The sequence below is a fragment of the Venturia canescens genome, chromosome 3, assembly GCF_019457755.1.
Source record: "Venturia canescens isolate UGA chromosome 3, ASM1945775v1, whole genome shotgun sequence".
Classification (NCBI taxonomy): Eukaryota; Metazoa; Arthropoda; class Insecta; order Hymenoptera; family Ichneumonidae; genus Venturia; species Venturia canescens.
In genome coordinates this window covers 1,445,843-1,469,066 of record NC_057423.1, presented here as the reverse complement: position 1 = coordinate 1,469,066, position 23,224 = coordinate 1,445,843, and the positions used below count along the sequence as shown (strand labels likewise).

The 23,224-nt window shown below is 43.1% G+C and overlaps 1 protein-coding gene across 3 annotated transcripts in view; it reads right to left on the bottom strand.

The window, feature by feature from the left end:
• The window catches only part of Pgant9 (polypeptide N-acetylgalactosaminyltransferase 9), a 163,563-nt gene that overhangs the window by 92,087 nt on the left and 48,252 nt on the right, over positions 1 to 23,224 (bottom strand). For 2 of the 3 annotated variants that reach the window (XM_043413884.1, XM_043413882.1), the window contains exon 2: positions 11,907 to 11,955. The gene's annotated coding sequence lies outside the window, so the exon portion shown is untranslated. Of the gene's footprint in view, positions 1 to 5,512; positions 5,929 to 11,906; positions 11,956 to 23,224 lie in introns of those variants that run through there. The other variant, XM_043413883.1, reaches the window with a different exon arrangement.

Here is a 23,224-nt window from a genome sequence, read left to right as displayed (position 1 = left end):
TCAAAGATTCTTATTCCATAACAGCCCGGAGATGTTTATTCAACGCGCGAAATCCTTAATTGCGTAGTGAGTTTAATGGTACGTCATAATCCCAACGTTTCGGTCCAGAAAACCCGTGAAATATGGCGCAATGCTTTTCCTCTGTAAATATTAATAATCCCATAAGAAAGATTTACAGGAAACGACTCGAGCGTGAAAGTGAGAGAATGGGGGCGACTTTGAATATTGTTTCCATCAAATTGCCCGCCCCGTTTCGTAGATTATCCAAATTGTTTGTGCCAGTCAACAATTCACCCAAGAGTAGTCATTCATTAGGAAATTTCAAGGAAGTTTAGCCCCGATCAGCGCTGATCGAGTTATTGGTCCAACCGTAGTTGACGGAATCTCCGCTTTGATTGAAACTCCAACATCTTTCCTCATCCAACTTGGCTCCCTCCCACAAATAATACGTTCGGGAGACGGTATATTAAAACCGAATTTCGTACACGACGACCAAAAGCAAAGACCAAATAGAAGAAAGGAAAGAAAAAAAAGATATGAAAATCATTACAACGTGCCAACGTCAAAAGGGGGAAAAATTGCGTCTCTTCTCGATCCCTCCTTTGAATCTTGTCCGTTTCCGTAATGACGATAACGAGGACACTGGAACAACGGTCTTCCTTCGCAAAGGTATCTCGCCTCGAGTTGCCACATACAGAGTATCAACGGCCAGTGCGTAAACGGAATAGTTTATCGCATTCGAATCGGAAATTCGCAGACACAGAAAATCTTATCAATGCCTACACATATTGTATTGCAAATTAGCTAGAGTGCAACTCGCGTGTTGTAACGTGAGTCATTTGTGTGTAAGCGATAAAGTTTTGCTTGCAGGAGACTAAATTCCGCTGGTACACTCGATGCCAGAAGAGTGCAGAGTCACTGATTTCTCAACACTTTACACATTTTATCAAATGAAAAAAATTGCACGTTTTTATTTAATGAAAGATTCTGAAGAGTTCGTGAAGCTTTCGGAGAGCTTTCATCGATGATGATAAAATTACGATCGATTAGCGTAATTGTTGAATTCACTCGTGTTCAATCGGGGCCTGCGTCGGCGATATACCATCGAGAAATTCAAACGGGAATGGATGAAACATAGGAACTAAGATCGAAAATACCAATACGGAGTTCTCGCGATGAAAGAATCTCTTGAATTTCAAACAGCTTTATGCGCATAGCAAAAAGTGATGAAACGTGAGAATTATATTTCGTTTTGTTTTCGAGTGTCATTCATCATGTCAAACCTGCCCTTACTGATAAGTAGAAACGCATTGTGAATCACAAATTTTGACCGTCAGCATAGTAAATTCTATGATAAATACACAAATACACTCCGAATATGTGGGACATTTTACCATTCATATAGTTTTTTTCAGGGTTGCCCGAGCATATTTTAAAATATGAACATGGGAAGTGACTGAAAAGACTTTGTACTGTGCTTCTGTGCTTAGGGAGAAAAAGACTCTCGAGTCTTTTGTGAATAAAAAGTATGGGTATTGGCCTTTTTATTGTGGTGGATAGAACAATTCTTATTACCGCTCTTCGAATTAATATGCTGCAATCCCCGAGACACAATATTCCTAGTACTTTCCTCTAGAATTTTCGATCTCGTTTTCTCCGTGTTGAATCGTAAGAAAAGTCTGGCGTAACGAGTGGTTGAAAAGCGCATAAAAAATCGTTCTTCAGCCGGACTGTACAAGCGGCCCATACTGAAGCATAAAATCGCGCAATTTTTCACCGGATTCACCGTCTCGCGACTGCGTGTACGAAGAGAATCGAACGTGTCGAAAGAGAGAAGATAGAGAAACTTTGTGATTGAGCAGATATGCCATCATCGCATGCACACACGCCAACAGATACAGTTGCGCTAAATGAAATGTACCGCAATTATTATTATACTTCTCCACGTGGATGCAGTAATTTAATCGTACTATATGGAGTACGAATCGGTATCCTTGCTCCGAGAGGAAATTGGTGTGCCAAGTGACTCAATTACGTTCGTGTTGGAGAGTGAATGTGTTCTCCCCTTTGTATTTGGAGGATCGAGTTCAACCAAGCGACAAATCTGATGAAAGGTGTGTGTTATAATTAAGTTCGATTTCGCCGGATCGTGCTGTTTTTGTTTCGATAATTACATTTCGTTTTGCTCCCGTCAGCTCTCGGTCGCTCGACAAAAGAGGGAAGCTGGTTTCGAAAGGGCGAAAGGGATGCCCCCGCGTAATTACATTACGAGGAGTCGCGAGGAGGAATTCCAGCGGTGTCTCCCACGCGGTTGGCCGCGCCACGGCAGCAAGAAAAAGAGCGAGGCATTTTATATTCGGGGAATTCTTTTGTTCCTCTCTGTTTGTTCACTCGCTTTCCAGACTGCAAAAGCACTTTGCATGAAAAACCTCAGAAGCTCGGAGGAAAAGTGCAGAAGGTAAAAGGCCTAAAAGGAGGAAAGGGTGGGAGGGAAGGGAGTAAAATCGCAAAAAAAATATCCGAGTCTCTGGCGTGCAACGCGACGATCCCTTTTCCTGTCGCCGTGTGGCCGCTCAGCGGTCGCATACGGCTTCCGGTGAATCACGTGAGATAATCCACAATGTTCTCCGTCTTTCCTTCCCCCTCCTCCGCCCTTTCTTTCTCTATACTATTCTCCACCTTCTGAAAAACGACGACACTACTTCGTGGTGGCTTTGGCCCCGTTAAGCTCGGACATTAACGCGATATTCTCCTTTTTCCCCGTTGCCTCTTGCCACCGGGTCATACCAATGTCTCTGCGCCTCTCGTGCCTGCGTTACTCTCACGTATATAAGTCAGCCTGTAAACTTTCCACAGCGCCGGAAGTCGTCGCCAAGAGAGGAATCTCACTGAGAAATCCACCAGTCCGCGATCGCTATAACTACTTTGTGCCCAACACGAGTATCATATCGCACTGACTATCTCCCCTCTATACTTGATTTTAATCCGGTTCGAACGAGCCGCTACTGTGTACAGCTTGTTCGCTCGGGGCAGACCCATTTTTTCTCGATCCTCAAAACTGTTAACTCGCTGTACACAGTGCTGACCTCGATCCTCGAGGGCGTGCGTTTTTGTTTACAGTGCAAAGACAGTCGGAAGTGACTTTTCAAATAAAATTATATACGACCATCTCAATCCATGAAATTCCTAAATCTTCAAGTTTCGGAAGATTATAAAAAGGCTGTACGAGAAGAAATTTTCAATTGATTGTGACCAACTTTGTGAAAAATCGATAGAAAAAGCCTTTTGTTTTGAGCGTGAAAGAATTTGAAAAGAAAACTCGAAGAGTCTCAGTGGACACAAACCCTCTGACGAAATGATCTAAAAAAGCCTTAAATAATTCCAGTAATTCTCCAATTTCGTTTCCTGCCGATTTGCAATTCGTAGTCTTTCACAGTCTTCGCACCAATGACTCGTGAAATAAAAAATTACGAATTACAAATGTTGTTTTCTCGTTCATTTCGTTAGACTCCAAATGATTCATTTTTTAATTATGAGACGCCTCTTTTGAAGTAGAATTGTTTGAAATTGAATGCTCCGCTAGGTTATACGAAAAAATTGGTATCTCAGAGGCCCCATCAGCCTCAGCCAATCTGAGTAAATTTTTCGAAACCCCTTATTTTTTCCTTGTTCGAAAACTCGTTTACACGATGCTTGAGACTTGGATAACTCGAGTGATGCTATATAGACTAGAGAGCTTTTGCTAAGGAGTAAAACCCAATTAAACTCGCGTGGATATATGTATGTATAATAACATACAGATATGCCTTAATTCAGGAAATAATAGAAGTAGAAAGGCAGTAGGAGAAAAGAATAGTTGAACTGTAAAAAATGATGTGACTGCAGGGTTGGTGGTGTGCTCAAGAGATTACCGTGCGGGCTACGATAATAAGCCAACCCGATAGGAGCAAAGTGGAATTTTAAGACAGAGAAAAACAGGCATTTTCGTCGTGTTCTTAATGCGGCAAGCAGCTGTACTTTCTCCTTCTTTTATTTAAATCCCCATCGGACTGGGGGCTTATTTTCATTGAGTGAATCGCCGCGAGGATGGCTAGAATTTGAGAATTTGGTCTCGCTGGAGGTGTGGACCAAGGGTTATGGAGGTTGAACACACCACGAGGCACTTGGTTCGCATATTATAGAGTCATAGCTAGCTTGTGTATACGCTTACAATTCGAGCCGGGTAACGCTGCATTTCGTGTTGAAGCGAAGCGGCCACGGCAAAGAGCGAGGAGAGAGAACTATTCCGGGCTCCATGTAGAAAGGAGGAGAATGAGAGAGACGGAGAAACGTGTGTGCAGTTCCACCGAAATTACACGGTTCTCGAAATGCCGAGTGAGCATCAACGGAGCTATCCCCGCACATCTCGTGCACTTTTCACTCTATATACCTGTACGCCGACTCGTATATACGTATATCTCTCTTATGTCTATCTTCACTCTCGTCTTCTCGTATAATCCTGATGTAATCTCTCGCATACTTATCCCCATTCGCAGAAGAGTCGGAGAATTCACCAGCGGCGTTAAAGCTAAAGATTCAAAAGCACTGCAGCCTCTTTTACCGCATATTAGAGATCTCGATGTGCTCGTATATGTATACGCGAATGCGCGCGCGCGCGTGTGTGTGTGTATTCGCGCGCGCATGACATTATACGAGAGCCGAGAGAGAAGCCACTCTCAAAATTTATCTCGTTCGCTTTACTTATTCCACGTACGCAGGGAACCCGGCGACGGGGCACTTTGCGTTAGCGAGACATCAACTAGAATATTCCTATCAATGACAGATAAGATAAGTGTTCCGATAATGAGGAAATCTTGGAGGCATTTCGAGCATTGTGAAAGACCGTTAGCCTCCGGTGGGTTCGTCGAACGCGATTGATTTTGAAAGTTTTCTTCGTTCATTACCGAGAGCAGCGATACGTGTGATATTCCAATTGTCACGACTGCGTCGGAGTCGTGTTGCCAGAAAATATTGTGAAGATGGATAGTTCGCGTGACGATTATTCATAGCGGACATGAAAATTTCGTGTTGAGGAATGGGAACAAGAGACAAAATCGATTGAACGGAGTGTGTTAATACGCGTCTTCGTGCGCTCTTGAAAACTCCGAATTAAATGTCAGCGGTTCAATACCGAAGAAAGGAGGGGCGATTGAATTCTCAACAACTTGGAATTAGTAAGCGATGGAGAAGAAACGTCATACGGTCAATCGTTCCTCTTCTGCGGCAAGTGGCTTCATCGATAATTCATCGCTTTTCATTGACTTTACAATTCAAATGTCTTCGACCCCCGAATCCTTTTCCAAGTTAGCCGCGCAATAGCGCGAGATCTTCTCAGAGTGAAGTTAAACACGAACAAAGTCAACAGATCGAAGAGGAAATTGAATTATTATTTCAGACTCTGCATCTCCCTCGGCAGCATAGATTTCATTCTCCTCTCATTAAATTATATATATTTATTTGAATATTCACTCACGATCGACGATGAATCTCTCCAACGGCTCACATATCCACACACACACCCTTCGAGAAGTTCGATGAGGTTTCACAATAAAACGAACAATAAAAAATAGGGAACGAGCTCGACGAAGATAAGATTAAATAATCTTGCTCAAACTTGTATCTCCCAACTTTCATTGAAAACAAAGAAAACAACGCTCGTGAGCGCACAAAATGCAAGATTTTTAAAGAAGCGAGAGTTCCCCGTGCAGCGTATACAATTGTCCCAAGTGTAGCTCTCTTATCACTGCGAGGATGTTAAAGCAACACGTAATATCTTTGCCATAGTTATGAAACGATGCAACGAGAAACATAAACTAGATAGACGAAGCCCGCCTCTACCTCCGGCGACAAAGCACCACATTCGCGCACACGAATGCATACAAACACACGATAGTTAATCGTCGTGAGAGAGATTAGCTTCTAAGAAAATCGCTCCTATTCGGTCTCTCTCCGTCTCTGTTTGTGCTGCTCTGAGGAGCGATCGCGAGAGCCGAGGAGCCCGCGGAGAAAGCGAACGCGACGAGGTTCGGCTAGCAACTGAGATGCAAGCTGCTGCTTATATTCCTTGCTCATCTCATGGCTCTTTCGATCCTCTATGTTTCTGTGTGTATAAGCAATGCTCATCCGGCTTATTCACGGAGAAGCGAAAGAGAAAGAGGTCCCGAGGACGAGCGAACCGCGCGCGTGGATATACGAACAACATACACATCAATTTCTATATATCTATACCCATAAATGTACAAACGAGAATCGCGTTCTTTCTCTCAATCTTCTTTACGTGTGCGATACAAGAGCGTGCCTTTACCTGGGATATGCTGCGTTCTCGACCTGTGCCACAGGTTCGAGATCGGAGAGAAGCTTGGATGACGACGCTGCCCCCGACCGGAGTTCTTCTTCGAGCATTTATATGCCACATATATATATATATATATCTATATGACTCGGTACGTATGGTATGCTGGCGCATAGTCTTGGAGTGGGAGAAGGATGCCATCGATGGCCTTTGCGCGAAAGCCACTTTGCTATATCTAGTTTATACAGGGTGTCCGGCTGCAGACTCCTTCCAACTCGGTGCCGGACCAAATTTCGCGTTCCGCAGGATCTTGGAGAACAGCTGGGGACGTTTGGTCTCGAGAGTTGCTCGAAACAGGCGCTGTTGGAGGCTAAAATCGTTTGGAGAGTCGTTGATCAGCTCTGAAAAATCGGTTCTGACATTTCTCTTCGCAGCGTTATCAGTTTCCAGGGCATGTGCAACGGAAACTTTGTCAACAGAATCGCTGGCTTCGTCTAACGGATAATCCAGCACCTCATGAGCCAAATCAAATAAATAATACGGCACCCGCACCTCCGGACTCGGTCCAGAAGCTGGGACAAAGATGAAGATCGATTGTGGGACACCCTCTGAATACATATTTGTATAGAGAAAGGGAGAAGGAGAGAAAAAGAGAAAGATGCTCGCTCTCTTCCCCTCAAACGGAATCACCCACACTTTTTTTATTTCGTATTTTTTTTTTTTTTTTTCATCCTATCGTTCTCCGTGGTTCGTTCGTTGCTTCGCGGAGAGGAAACTCTCGGCGAAGACCGGCACGCCGTGGCAAGACAGCCCCATCTTCGGTTCATATTCACGCTAGATCTATACTCGTGTATCGAGAATGTACCGGTGGATTGGTATTCAAACTGTACGCGTTGAAAAACACGCGCCAATCATAGAATTTATTTCAATTTTATCTTTCATCACTTTGCCGACTTCGTTCTGGCCATTTGGATGTCCGTTTCTTCAGTTTTTTCTCGGCTCTCGCACGCGCTTGTTTTTTTCTGGTTGATCGACCAGAGGATCTCAAAGGATTTACATAAACTTCCGTATTGCATCGATTGAACGCGAAAGTAAGAGCCTCTCTGGAGTACTCATTTTTCTCGGAGAAAAGCTTTTACCGGAGGTAATTAAGTTACGTAATGGTTTCACCAGATGAGCAATGTCTCCTTTATCTTTTTATTTTCAAGGTCGCGCGAGATCGCGGATTCTCGACGCATAAAGAAGAAAGTACCATCGAGAGAAACCGTAAAAATTTCCAATTAGTTTGATTTACTATTAAGGAAACGCTCCTCAAGAGGCTCCTGCTACTCTCCTTTGTTTGATCCTTTTCAGGGCGATGGATTTTGCTTATAAGCTTCCTTCCTATTCACATAGACATAAACCTATTGATCCTTCTCGTTCTCTCTCTCTCTATCCCTCTCCTCCGTTTCCTCTGCCCAGATGAGTAATATGCTTTGGCTTTGCTTAGCATCACAGATTTCATTATTAATTCCTGAAACACTAGAACCGGCTCCAATTTATCCCCAGCACCGATATTTCCAAGCGAATTAACGATGAAACGAATGTTGCTTTTACAAATTTCACACGAAACATTACAGTAGATTCGGCTCATCCGTGCTTCCGGGAATTACTCTCGCATAAGTCTGCGCATTGTGAACAGATTTCCACCCGAACTTCAAGATAATTTTGAACGAAAAAGCCTTCGCCTTTGATTCCGCGGCCGGATTATTTTCTCAGGAGCAGCGTCTGATGCGAGCGTTTGTTAATTTATTCCGGCGAGTTTCGCCGAAAGGTCACTGACAAATGAATCCCCGAATCATTCGAGCAAAAGACTTGAAGCTAATCAACTTGGAGAGTCGAAAAAGATAGTGGAAAGTTCAAAAGCGTTCCAGAGCACGCGTCGTTGCTGGTAATTATTCGTCGAAGAAGGATTACGAGCATAAAATAGAATGAGATCTATAAACCGGGCGACGTTGAGTTAACAACTAGGTCCAAATGATTTCGAAAAGGTGGAGGGCCGGACTTTTTTTTATGGGAAAGATAGTCGAACGTTTGGGATCCCATATCCCGGATGCTATCACGAAACACATTCGTTTCGCTGGCATTTAACGTTTCCCGTCGATTTGTTTTTCTCTCCCAATCATCAAGCGCGACACACATAAATGTAGAAGTTTCATAACTATAGATACGTCAGAATTTTTTTCTAGAACTCGAATTCTCTCGACGAAAGTATCCGGTATATAAGAAGTAGAACGAAGATTAAGGAGAAGCAGATATAGAAGTATAGAGACGCAATGAAAATTCACAGGCATCTTCGGACGAACGCCTCGAGCAATCCTGCACTACTCACGCTCGCTCTTCCATCCAAAGAGATCGATATTATAGGAAAAAAGGTACAGTTATAGTGAGTTTGGAAAAGGTAGAATGAAACACGTGGGTATAAAACCGCGATGACTCTCTCGTCTTCTTCGACCAGTGGAGCGCCTCGCGAGGCGATTTATTATTTCTTTTTTCTTCTGCTTTTCCTCCCTCCCTCGTGCCCCTGTCATCCCGCCGTTTCCTCGAATGCTTTTGCTTTACTATTTTCAACACTGACAGGGAGAGAGACGCGCGAGATATCGGTGCAGCGAAATGGCTTTCGATGACTACACTCTCTTTGAAGATCCATCTCTTTCCCTCCTCTCTTTTCCTTCGGAAAACGAAACGATGCATCTGTGAGGGATCCTACGCCGACGTGACCTGATTCGCGGCATCGCCATTTTTATCACAACATTCTTGAAAAATAAATACTCCTGAATGTCCTGGAAAGCTTGGTATCGTTGCCAGAGCTGTAAAAAATCCTCCACCACTCGAAAGTCAGTAACGCGGTTACGTGGAACGCGCACAAACGTATATCCACGACTGTAAATCTAAGTGGAAAGGTTCGGCAGCTCGTTGGATGGGTAATAAAGCAAGGAGACGAATTAAACTTTTTTTTGCCACAGTTAGAATGATTATTTTTATTTCTGAATGCTGGTTGAGCAAGCCACGGAACGACTGTTATTATATGTGCAAATTTATCGGAGTGGCATAACGATTGCGTAACGGCGGTTAGCGACGCAGACATTTCGTAGGGCTTCGCGTCACTCGAAAGCTCGCGCGCGCGGAAACAGCTTCAGACATCAACGAAACGCGCACGAGGGTGAACTTCGGACGAGCCTACATTGAACAAATTTTAATGCGATTTGCGTATGAATACATCATGATAACTCCGGTGGACAGATCGATGATATTCACAATGTTCGATTGCACTTACGAGAGAAAACGTGTCATTACTATTCGACCTTTGACCGTCGTAACAGCCCACGGGAAAAAATGCGGAAGCAACATCGCGAGCTCGTCGGTTTAGGTACCTCATTCGTCCACCAACGCAAGGAGAAAACGAAAGTCGATCCAGCAAATCTGCATTATTCAAACTCAATTCGGTGCACGAGAGAAAACATCTCTCGTCATCCGGTGAACAATGTTTCTGAAATAAGCGTGAATGAGACAAGTACAAATGTTTCCTCTTCCTTCCCTCTTGCTCTTTCCTTATATTATTCTTTCTTACTGCGAGAGGAAAGAAAAAAATGTATTCGTTCCAACCCCAGGAAGCCTCAGACCTCTTCGAATCCCGCGGAAAAGCATGTTCGCGAGGTCGATGGAGGAACATCATTCTTCCCAAACGAGTTTTGCTTATTCAAGCTCGAATAGGCGAGGGAGTTACGCGGGTGAAAACGTAAAAAATGAAATTGAAATAAATCTGTAAATTAGAGCTTCGTAAAATGCGAAGAAAAAAGTGAAAAAAAAAAACGACGTTACGACGAGAGCACGTTTCTTCCCTCGCTCAGTCATCCCTGTTCCATCATTATCAGAGGAAAATTCAGCGATGCGATATTGGCCTGGTGTGAGAAAACGTATTTGTTGTTGAAATGAAGAAATGAAAGATACACGCGTCAGTGACTTTATACGACACACGCTTCGAAAAATAACTGCGACACCACCCAGGAAAGTAAAGTGATGGGCAAAAATAATAAGAAGATAAAAGAAAAAATGAGGAAGGAAAGAGAAATGTTTGAAGCACGGGAGCGTGTACAAGCTTCGTCATCGTTGCTTTAGCACACTCGAATGCAGTCCAACGCGTGTGTATAACTTTGTAGGCGTCCCGGATAATCCATTGGGCGAGCGTAAGAAAGACATATCGTCCTGTGACGCTCGACAAAACACGACAACTCGTTTCTTTTCCGTATCAAGCGACAAGCACCACGACGTTCTCGCTACCTATTTGCTCATTCATTTTTTTCCACTCTTGCTCTTTCGCTCGTTGCCACCCTTTTTCTTTGGTAGCTTACAGCACCTGACAGCTAAATAATTGAGGGCTGTTGTGAGCGAGGCGAATGATCAATGTATCGTCATCCTTTGACCGAGCGCAGGTTTTTGTTCTCTCAAATATTTCGCCATCTTTTCTTCGTCCACGCTGGCTTCGCGTGAGTTTAGTCGCGATTCCACTCATTACCCGTATCACAATATTCCTTCGACAGTAACCCGAACAAGTGCAGACCGAAGCGTAACGGCGAGTGAAATGAATTTCTAGCTGAGCTAAATATAATCGTGAAATTGACAAATGGAGAATTCGCAAAAACGCGGAATGTTAACTCGAGTTCCAACAAAGTTTAGCCAGCCGAAGCAAACATGGCGCGAATTCAGGTACTTTCGTTTATCTAACCCGTGCGAGATAACTTGTTAGAACTGCGATCCTCCCGAAACATTTATACGTGCGATCTATACTTTGAACAAGTTCCGGAGCGCCCTGGCAAGGGAGGTGTAGAGGGCAGGACGGGACAGAGTCTGACACTCGTAAAAAGCGAGAAGAAATGGAGAGATTACAATTGGTCGAAGAGCGTAAAAGCCATCGAGGGTTTTTCGCGCTAGATAACTCGTCGAATATTATCGGCCCTTCTAGCCCTTGGGCTTATAGTCGATCTCCGAAAAGACAAAGAGTTTTTCCTTCTTCTTTTCTTCTTGTAGGAAGTAGCTGCTTTTCGATCGAACTACCTCCGAATAAAGTGTCGAAGCAAACGGGGCTAAATTCAAGGAAAATGGGAATACGCCTCAAAGTATACGAATCCTAGAAAACAGAAGGGCCCAATGGAACGTAACTTTTCGTATTAAATTTCGCGAGTTACGATCTTTTACACCATGCCAACTTCAATGTATATATGGAAGAGAAGAAGAGCGTCCGGGGGGAGGGGGGGGGGGGAGGGGGACTAATATAAAGTTGTAAGGCAGCGTGGGGCGTAACAGGCTGGATATTTAAGAGCAAAGATATCGAGAATACTCTACAGGGAGGATAACGAACTGGATAATTTAGAAAAGCAACGAGCAGGAGTATAAAACATACTAGAACCCTACGAAATTCTATTTTCCGTAGTAGCCTTAAGCACGCTGCGTTGTAAGGGGAGACGTCGGAAAACAAAGTGTTAGTTTTAATAGATCCTCATATTAGGCTATTTAAAGTCAAACGAACGAGACTCACCGTAGCTGGTGAATCATTAGAGCCCTGCTCGGATATGTACGTTTTATACCTGGAACACATAAAACATTGTTGCTTAATGAAATATATACGATTACAAATATCAATTTCTTTTGGAATTATAAAAATTTCTAATTTGTTTAGATCATATCGATTCGAAGCGACCTCGTACCAATTAAAAAGCAATTACTTCCATTAGGTAGTGTGTATTCGAACGTGCGTGGGCTTTCCGATTGATTATTCGATACGCTCGAACTTGAATAAAAAAATGTTGTTTCGTGGTTCGTTATCTAGCAAATTGTGTTCTGAGCCGTTGTGAGTGAATGAACCACTCAGTAATGGAATCGAAGTTCAAACGATGTCAATATCTTTATTCGTATTTCAGGGTTTCACCCGCACCCAAGTCGATTTTTTTCGATATGTTGATAGGAAAAAAAAAGACTTTGAGTGACAGCCACTTGCGGAGCCTGATATCGCGTATCCGTACAATCGATCGGACCCTCCAGGGAGGACTACAGCAAACACAACGATTCTGCCGGAAACTTGTTGTTCGGTGCTAACGTTTCACAGTTTTTTTTCTCCTCTGCTTTCAAAGCTACGCAGAGATGCTGCATCTTTCTTTTCGTGCTAACAATTGCCAAGAAAAGGCCAATCCTTTGGAAACTGAAGAGAAAGGGAGGAAAAAAGAGAAAAGCGAAGAACGAGATGACGAGGAAACGACGACTAGGACGACGAACAACATTGAACCTCGTCGCTGCTGCAATTTCATCGCTAATAGCAATTTATTCATTGTGATTTGCTACGAACCCCTCACCTCACATTACTCGGAAAAGCGACTTCGAAGTCTTGTTTTTTTTCTGTCTATAAAAAATCCTGAATTAAAGACGAAACGATAAGACGAAAGGATTGGATTTTCCTCCAGCATAAGATTTTTAAGATTTTACCGCGGATATCGAATTGGTTTTGAACGACGCATGAAACCTGTCCGATTACGAGAGATACGATAGCCGCTGGAAAGCGAGTATTTTAAAAGCTCGTCTGCCGCTCTCTCAGATATGACGAAACGACGGCTTCTGGGATTTTCTTTGTTACACGCTTGTTTCGCCAGCGTGCTCAGACCGGTAACCTTTAATTTTCTTTCTTTCCAATATTATAAAATCCAAAGAACTGGAATTAAGAAAAGTTAATTCCATCGCACATGCCCGCCAATCGGGCTTCACACCTGCGCTCCGCGCCGCGACTCTTCTCACGCGGTTTCAACATCCGCTTCGTGCTCAGACACGTCATCTTGCGACATGTATTGCTTTTTCACTAAATTCAACCTTTCTGTATCATGTTTCGTTACGCCGCGCTGTAAAATCCATTTCAATGTATTCTTTCTTTTCCAATCCCCTCCCAGTTGACACGGAACAGTCTCTAGAAATTTTTGTATCTTGTTTTGCTGTACATAATTGAATACATCACGTGAAGCAATTAAGAGGCGCTCTCGGCTTGGGTTTTCCGGAAATTCGGTGAATTATTGTTCCCGTGCGATCCCGCAGCGGATATTTTCACCTTTTCGTTTCTCCGATCCCGACTTCAGAGTGATAGTTGACGTAAGGATATTGGTTGAGTTTGGGGGGGGGGGGGGGGATAGGCAAAGCGGCGGAGAGAGAAGGAAGAAAGAGCCATTAAAAGGAATTAGCGTAGCTCTGTTAACGACGAAGAAAGGGCTCGAGAGAAGAGCTCGTCTGGGGCATATAACAATCGCTCCCCAAGTCGTTTCGCTCTAGTCTCTGCGAGCTTTCTTCAATTCAATTGCCTGGGACGAATCGCCTCGTACGGGGGGCGAACAGTCTCAAGAATTTTATTTAATCCCGTTTTTAAGGGCGCGAGCACTTTATCAGGTTTCCCTTTTGCCCTGTGCGTATTCCCTGCTGCGAGAGATGAGAGCAGGGACGAAACGGTGCCTTGGGTATATACACGAAGGAAGGCGGGACAATCCGCTGGTTGCCTCTCGCAGTTCAGTGTTTAAGAGTAAACCAATGAGGGAGCGGAATCAGGGAAGAGACTTTGTAGCGAAATATATCTTTGCTCAAAATGGAAAGCTACGTCTTTGGGATTTAATCGTGTGAATCATTCGATTGTTCAGCCTCGCAACATATCTCACCAGAAATACGCTCAGCACACGTAGCGTTTCAGGCTTCTTCATCTCGACAAAAAAAAAGTATATTCGTACACGTATAAACACATTTATCGATGGACCAAAGAGAAACAACAGCGCTGTTACGCTGACCCGTGGATCCTCTTTGCACTCTCGTTTTTTCAAGTCACGTGAGCTGTCTGGACTAGCTTGGAAGATCGTACATCTTTCCTCGATGAAAAAGTACACCACTTCTTCCCGGTCATAGATACCCATCTATCGTCCAAAACTATTTCTTCTACTCGTTTTTTGCCATTCATTTTATCTTCTCGTGTGTTATCCAGCTTCGGGAAATATGGATCTCTTTGTGGATCTCGCCTTTCCTTTATGTCGTGTGACGGTTTTTCCCCGATGAAAATTTCACGTTCGACGACCTGCCAGCTGGTCCATCGAGAAACATCAAAGCCGCTCCTCCGTCATCCTGTTCGTAAGTTTGTCGCGGTCGAATCGATTTATCCGGAGGACACGACGTCTGTGAAAAGAGTATCGAACCGCAAAATCTTATCATTTTATCGTTTTAGAATAGTACTCTTTAGACGGAAACAAGCTCTTAGAAATTACGACGACTTGGCTCAACGGAAAGGCTGCAAATAGCATCGGGATTTGTTAGCAAATCGCGAAAATCCTGCTGCTAAAATAAAGAGAAAACTTGCTAGCCGGCCGAATGAAAAAAAGAAACCAATAAAACGAGTCCATTAAAAACTTTCATAATTAAAAAGGTAACGCGTCTTCGCCTCTCTCTTTTGTAACTCGACGGATTAAGTTCGGGCGGGCGCGGTGATGCAATCGGGAGAAACTTGAAGATTAAGATAGATATAAGGAATCTTGGGAGTAACCCGGAGAAAAAGTTTGCTTTATGCAGGAAAATAAGAACTCTTAACGGTCTTTTACAGCTTTATCGATCGCGTCCGAAACCCCCTGCTGGCTCTGAAGCTCGATTCGAGGCAAATTGAAATGTATACAACCATTAGGGGTCTTAAGGCGGACCACGTTCTACATCATTCTCTTCTCATCCTCTCGTTCAATGCTCAGCTTACGACGACGCACATTTCGTCCGCACCCTTCGTATAACAATGTTAAACGAACTACATCCAAGTTGGAGCAGCTTTAAGACTCGACGAGGATTCATAAAATACCACGCAACCAACCATTTTGCATAATCTCAAGATCGAAGGGGGCCCCCGACTATTCGTATGTTTCCGAGAACACGCATATTAAGGAGAGCGATAGATGTACAGGAACAGGGGACCGCAATATTGTTCGTGAAGCCGGGAATAAAAAGGTTAAATTCAAGATTTGGCAGATCTGACAAGAGGTTTTGGAATTCAAAAGTTTCTCAGATACAATACGATTGTTCCGGATCTCTGGGCTGACGAAACTATGAGGTTAAGTACCGTGAGAGAGCATAAACTCGTCGAGTACCATATTATCTTTGCTCGAGTAATTATTTATACACGAGGCCCGAAGATTGAGACGGAAGAAAACGAGAGATAGGAATTAACGATCCGGGCGAAAATACTGGAAAATGAGAATAAAAAAATAATTGAAAAAAATGGAAGAAAAAACTAAAGAAACTTTGCTACTCGCTCTTGTATTTTCGTCGTAAAAGCATCGAGATATAAAACGGTTCAATAATTATATATCGTATAATGAAAGTGAATAAAGAGAGATTGAGAAACATCGCGGTAACGAAATGAGCGAAGATAAATTTCCGATAAATTTCATTTAGGAAAGACATAAAGAGAAGGATCTGAGATTTCCGTTGTTGTATAAGAGCCGTAACGCGCTCGTAACGAATGATGATGATAATATAATCTTCGTAATCAATTCCACCAGCGGAAAACTCGAACGGTTTCTTAGTTTAATCTCTTAGAAGGAAAAATGCGCTTGTTTCTGTGAGCACATATCTCTGTGCCTGCGTGCAGTCCAATTATGAGAACAGAGGCGATGTTGTTGTGTGAAAAGAACCGGAAGTTGTCCGGAAGAGGAAGAAAGCGGGTGTTCCTAGTCGTTCGTTATATGATGCGCGGTTTAAAGGTGCACCGATTGTAAAGGGTCACACGGAACTGAACAATGCATGAGCGCGCGAGAATACAGAAATGATCGAAGTTACAGTTTACAGCTATACTTCGTTCTCGTCACCTCAACTTCGATGTTTTATTATTTTCCCGACACCGCTAGAGCTATCTATAATTGATAAAATCGCGTGACTCTTCGCGCACAGCTCCGTGTGACTTATAAACACACATATCGCGCGAGTATGTGACCTCAGAGAATACGCAAGTGTAAAACTCGATGAAAAAACAGCCTCGTTGAAGGAGAAAAAAAACGAGCGATTTCGTGGGAAGAGCTAACGTGATGTGCTGAAAAAATAATAATCGACGCAACGAATCTCCTTTGCACTTTCTCGCAAATTATAGATGCCCTCGAACTTTTTTGACATTCAACAACGTCTAATGGCATCCCGTTGTTGTTATCGTGTCTCGTGGCCTACTTGCACAGCAAATAAGGATAAAAATAAATCAACGATTGTAACAAAGCAACTGTCACCGCTCGCCTACAACGTTCCAACAAGAGAATCTACAACTGCTTCCATTCCGAGTTCCATTCACTTTGTATACATACTCGAAGGAATGGAATAATGCGAAGCAAGTCGGCAAAACGATTATGTCTCAACTAAAGTTCCGACTGGATTGCAGTTCAGGCCACGGGCGATCCAATTTACTTGATTTCCTCCCTCAGCATGAACCTCTTCGTCCTACATATTTGTACTCCAAAGATTACCAAATTTTTATCCCCTACTTTTCTCATCTATTCGATGCTCTCGTCCCTTTTAGCGAATCACGCCCAAAAGAATTTTCTCAAGAATTATATAGAAACGAAGTATCGAAGGAAGAGTCTTGAGGTTATTATTGTACTCGACTCAATGGACGATACAACACGACTGAATCAAAATATCTTTTCTGTTATAAGACGTTCTTCCGGCGGAAATAGCAAATTGTGATGTTCGTCGTGACACTTTGTATTATATTTCTTATCGGAGAAATAATGCCGTAAGACGAATCGTAGTTCGAAAATACATCGTTTGATTAAAAATGAATTTCGTGCCGATCGATGTGTCTCATAATTTCTGTGCTGCCTCTGACGGTGTGGATATTTTGGTCGAAGCTTAAAATAAATTTCAAGCGAATTGGAAAATAACGAGAGAATCGTGCAGTATATTTTTCACTACGGAATTCAAAGTAACATTAACTTTATGTTCCGTTTTCTGCTCCCTTAATTTCAAAATTCAATATTGAACGAAGAAAAATCACGTAAAAAAAAGAATTGCACAAGCGAAACATCCAATTGGAAAACAATGCGCAGCGATGCAGGATATTCCGGAAGGAAAAACTTGGAAGCTTTGCATGCGTCGTTTCAGGTCGTTTATCAAAAACGTGCATGGGAACGTTCCGATGGATAAACGATTAGAGCGATTCTTTCGATTGTTTATTTTTTTATGCTCAGCTTCTCGCTCAGATGCCAATGTGTGTAATGAATCGAAGCAGCGTTCGTGCAGGCGATGCAATTTCTGCTAATCGATATAACGTGCGCACCATTATTTTGCGTAGAACCAATTTATTCGGTAAACCACGAGCAATATTTTATCCACAGCCCTCGACGCTCGTTTACCGCACGTTCCTTCAAATAATAACGATTTCTGGCCGATTGTTTGCAATACTGACCGGTTTTTTTACTGGGTGCATGACGAGAGAGACTCTGTCAATGTTTAATACCTTTCACAGGCGCGGGTTTCGATATTTGCGCTAAATCCAACAAGTACCTTCGTTCCATTTCAAAACCGTATACAAAATACATTTGTTCGTACAATGTGAAAACGTACATGGCCGACTTAAATATTTGTAATTGCGATATGAAAATATTATTAACCAGCGCGAACGTTTTTATCAATGAATTTCATTTAGCGGTTGTCGTAAAAAATGGCAAATATGATTAACGAGTTTCAAGCTTAATTCAATACGGGAGGAAACTGAGGGAGTTTCGTTTGCTCACTGAAATTATCAGAGCCCGATGTGGGCAGGCTTTCGAATATAATAAATGTTAATATCGTCTACATGTATAATTCATTAAAACGAGACAAATTTATCGCTCTCTCAGATATCATTCGCATGGAGACAAGAGAACGAGTGAATGAGATAGTGCTCGAGAAAGAAGGACAACGAACGCAGGGACTAAATCGTAGCGGGCTTTGAAAACGACCGGAAGGACGGAGAGACCGTCCGGGGCGCTGCCAACACACGATACAGGGACTTGAAACGGAAGAGGAAACTCGTATATAGCGGATTCTAACGACCGTCAGAACTACAGTCGAAATCTCTCTTTCTCTCTCGCCCCCTCGTTCCGCCACTCTTAGTTGTTCTTCAACACGGTCGACACACATTAATCGATCCCTTGTGCTTTTCGTGTTGGAGATTTCCAGACAAGTGTATATACAGTTCGGAGTCAACGGAGCTGAGAGAAGGCTCATTGTAATCGAGTAACCGTTGCTAAAACAAATATTCCTCGGTCCGTTCTCAGTAGAATGAAAAAAGCAAAGTCGCACAGTTACTCAGCAGCCAAAAAGTTGGTACACGTGTATCGGTGTTTCCCTCGATGGTCGAATCGTTCCGACCATCAAAAAGTTGGCGAAAAAGTTATTTTTTTTTTCTTTTCTTTTCTGTTATTTTTTTAATTTGTTTTAATCCAAAATGAGAGATACTAAAATAAATATAGTGTAAGTTGGCTGCTTGTACAAAACTGAAATACCGACGCGCGGGTCCACCCTCGCAAAAGAATGTACGACGCGGAGCGTGGAAAATAGCGAATCGTATTGTATATATCTACTGGCAGAAAAGAGTCGCCCGTGGCAGTACAAAACGTCCGATTTTACAGTCTCGAAAGAGGCATATACGCGTAGAAATATATAGACACGTCGAGGGGATCGGTTTAAATCGAGAAACTTTCTTTCGTTCCCTGCCGTTAACGGCCCATCTCTCGCTCCTCCGAGCCGAGATCGCGACCCGAGCAAAAGAGATGTGGATGTAAAGTTCTCGCTAGGATGAGAGTCGCGAGCCAAAACTTGCGAGAATGGGAGCTCTATCTGTTCTACGGTTGTTTCCAGGGCGACATGAAAACGATATGTGCTCTATTTCTCTCAGGTCGCTTCGAAGGATCGCACTTATTCAGACTGAACTCAAATTTTCTTCCACGAAGCACCAAAATAAATATGTGTTCACGCCTTTCTACAGGGTGTCTTCTTCCGCAACACCCTCGTTCCCTCCAGAGCTCGGATAGTCCAATTCAAAAGTCGGGTAGTTCAGTCTCGAAAGTAGATCGCAGGGTGGCACGTCGGTGGTCTTGCACTCGGCATTCGGCAATAAATTATCGAACATACAACGAGGGTGGATCGCGACGATACAGTGTTGCCATGCTAAACCATGCTTAAAAATATGAAGAAATTCAAAATTATAAGAATTTAATAAAATTTGGTAAATGTATTCTTTAAAAATATATACGACAATATAAATTTTTTAGATTTTTCTACCGCACAGCTCTCGAGTAATTGAACACTAAAGTTCACGTGTATAAGCATAGAGTTTACATCTACATAGTTATACGTATCGTGCACAAGAACTTCGATTTAACGCTCAATTATTCGATAACCGTGTGGTGAAAAAAATTGTATTTCTATACTTGATGCCAAAGAATGTTATCACCAAATTTGATAAAATTCTGATTATTATTATTTCGTGATCCACCCTCCTTAACGTGCGATTCGATGGGAAGCTCAAACTGTATAAGCTCAACGGTAACGAACAGGGGAAGGACACCCCGTATATAAATTCATGTATTTTTATTCCGTGTATGAAAGAAGCTTGATAAATGTGGAGTCTCGAACGGAGCGTAGAGTTCAAATAGTAATATTATATAGGAGGAGATATAGAGAGGAAATGAAACGAGAGATTCAAAAAACCAAAGGAGTAAAGATGGCTTTTTCGCAGTATGAGAAACATTCTCTCTAGTCCCTGATCTTTTGTGCCGGCGAAAAAGCAATTTTCGAGCTTCTTGATAGTCGCGTCACGGATCGCGTGGCTTGATTCGAAAGTCTCGAGACTCCTGTACAGCGACACGAGGAGCAGAGTTTCGCCCCCGCGCGTTCGCGCAACGGTGCAGTCGCTTCGGCGGTCCGAGGGGAGATTGAACGAAACAAAGGTTCAAACGAGGAACGAGACGGTGTGCAGCTGCACGGGCCCTCGGAGACTCTGCTGAGGGTCTGCATCGTTTATATGATGCACGTATTTCGCTGAGCCGGTTATAAATCAAGGACGAAGAGAGAGAGCGAGAGAGGGAGAGAGAGCGAGAGAGGGAAAGAGGCACCGCGGCAATAAGCTCGCGACGAGGGAGGGCTAAAAAGTGTACAAGCCAAACTCTCCTGCTCGCCCTCGCTCATAGTTACACACGGGGGATGACAAAATTACATTTTACCAACATTCAACAACGTCCTGGAGGTCGTGTCATTGTAACTAGAGATAAAATTATCATGCTCCGCGCGATATACTTTGTCTGCGCGAGAGCTTTATTAAAATCCTACGATAATAAGACTGCCAGCGATCCGAGTGAAGGGAAAACAATTTTCACGAAATCGAGGAAGCGAGACGCTCTGAAAAATTGATGAAAACGTGAGTAAACAACTGCCCGACCGGATGAAGTTTCCGAGGCACCGACGTAGTCGAAAAATCGTCAACGAATCGATACCAGCAGCCGAGGGAAAAGCGACGATCGAGATTAGCGTCTTCAATCTCGAATCTGCGTTACGCTATGAGAATACCGGATACCGCTTACGATGTATCAGAGCTTCCGGAATAATTGCTCGTCGCTTTTTATACGACGTGCACCGTAACGAGGATTAATTAATTATCAGGCCAAGAATATTCCACGATCTCGATTAAGGGTTCTCCTCGTGGATGAACAGGAGAAACGAGCTGACTGTGCGCGCGTGTGTGCAGTTTGGAGAATGCTGCTGGTGGTGCTGGGTTCGGTGGCCGTCCTCCGAACTTTCCGAGTACGTAATCGTCTTATAGGTTCAGCCCGACGGTAATGGCCATCGTAGCAAGACGTGCATTAATCTCAGGACCGGGAGGGTCCTCTCAACTGTTCAGAACCAAGGCGTCTACAACTTCGAGAGCGTGGGTTCACGCTGCTTTATATGCAGCGTCGATATTCCACAAGAGATTTTGCAGGACTCTTGAGTGAGAAACAGAGGAAGAGAGAGGAGGAGGAAAGTCGAGATTTCTCTATCGGTGTCGTACTAGAATCGACGATCCAAGATGAGAAAGTGTGCGAACGTATTAGGGATTCACCGGCCTGACGGCGGACTTGTAATATCTTTGACTAATTCGTCGGAAAATCTACGAGCCGAAGCTTGCGTTAAAAATATTCAATTACGCATATGTGTATATAAGTATGCCATTATCTTTAATGGACTTGGTAGTAAAATTAATCCCGAGAATATACAATGTTGGATTCCAACTGCTGGATTTTCTACTTCCTGATTCCATTGCCCCGGAAGCGTTGCAAGTCGAGGAAACTATTCTGCTCGATTAAATATTGTAAACGGGACTTGAAACTTCGGAGCAAACCTTCTAAATAAACGAAGCAGCAGCGAACCATGCATCGGAAGTATTTCTTACGGTTAGATTACGAATTTTAGGAAATTAGCGTCCGAGCCTCTGGCGCAGGAGGCTTGAATAAAATAGAAGAGTTGCTTATCCAGTATTCCAAGGGGTTCTGAAAAAAAAGAGACTTATTTTTGTATCCGGCGGATTTCACCCCGCCAGTCCAATATGCCCCGAGCGAATTTCACTTCGGGGTAAATTTTCGACGGAAAAATTTCTTAAGCATTGAAATTTTCGTATGGAAGTCAAATTGAGCGGTCATCGACCCTTCCCCCAGCCATATTCTGAGCCTTACGTTCATAGTGGAACCTTATATATTTCCAGTATGTAGAGAAAAAATATGTGAATATACTCGTACACACATGAATGTATATAAATATATCGGAACATCGGCGCCTCAACAAACCGAGCTCCTAGTTTGTATGCAGCTCGCTCCATTGCCCGGGTACGCGTTTCGTTTTTCGTTCCGGCAGGCAGTGAGTGCGAGTTGGAAGAATCCAAGCAGGATAGAAGAACCAGCCGATGGATTCAATATGTGTTTATACGAGAGCGCATATATACACATGCGGACATTTTGCATCTATTGCCTCGTTATTTCTACCTTATACTCGGTCTCGCTTATTCGTTAGATACTTAGGGACGCCTCTCTACACATGTCTCTATGCGTATGCACCGAGAAAGAAGGAAGTGAGAGGAGGGCAGTAGTGTCTGATGGAGACAGATAAGAATGCTCCATCGTGAGCAATAAATCTTGAAGCTTCTCCCATTACCGACAAAATGAGAGAGGTTTTTTCACTAAAACCTCTTCTCTAAACTGAGATGGAGGAATTTGGAAAGGAGAGGGAGAAAAGTAAGTGGAAAGATGCATGTTGAGAGAGTCGAGAAGTGAATTTCAATCTGGTATCGAATGTGGCGCAGAGACGGATCTAAGCGTTTCAATTTTCGGACGAAAAATACGAGATATTTTCACTTATGAATGGAAAGTTCGTCAACGCAATGTGCAGACCCTCATTTTATTTTGATCTTCAATTTGGTTTAACACAGTTGAACGACTTCCTGCTCGTATATTCTGGTTATGATTTAAAGCGTGATGTTCGAGTGACTCGAATCGTCAAAAGGACTCGGAAAACACCGCTAGCAAATTAAAGATCGTGGTACTCATTGTCGATTATGATGAGAACACAGAAGCAAGGAAGCTCGCGTTGAATAGAAAAAGGTTACAGTAATCGATGCGTATTGAAAAAGCGAAATTCAAATAAGCTGTTTGTTCAGAAACATCAGATGTGGCATGAAAATGATGTTGAAGTTTGCAACGTTGGAGTCCAACGAAATATGATGTGAAAAAACTCTCCAACGATTTCAATAATTCTACAATTTCTTGTTCTCTTGATTTCGTGGAAATAAATAATTGGTTAATTACAAAT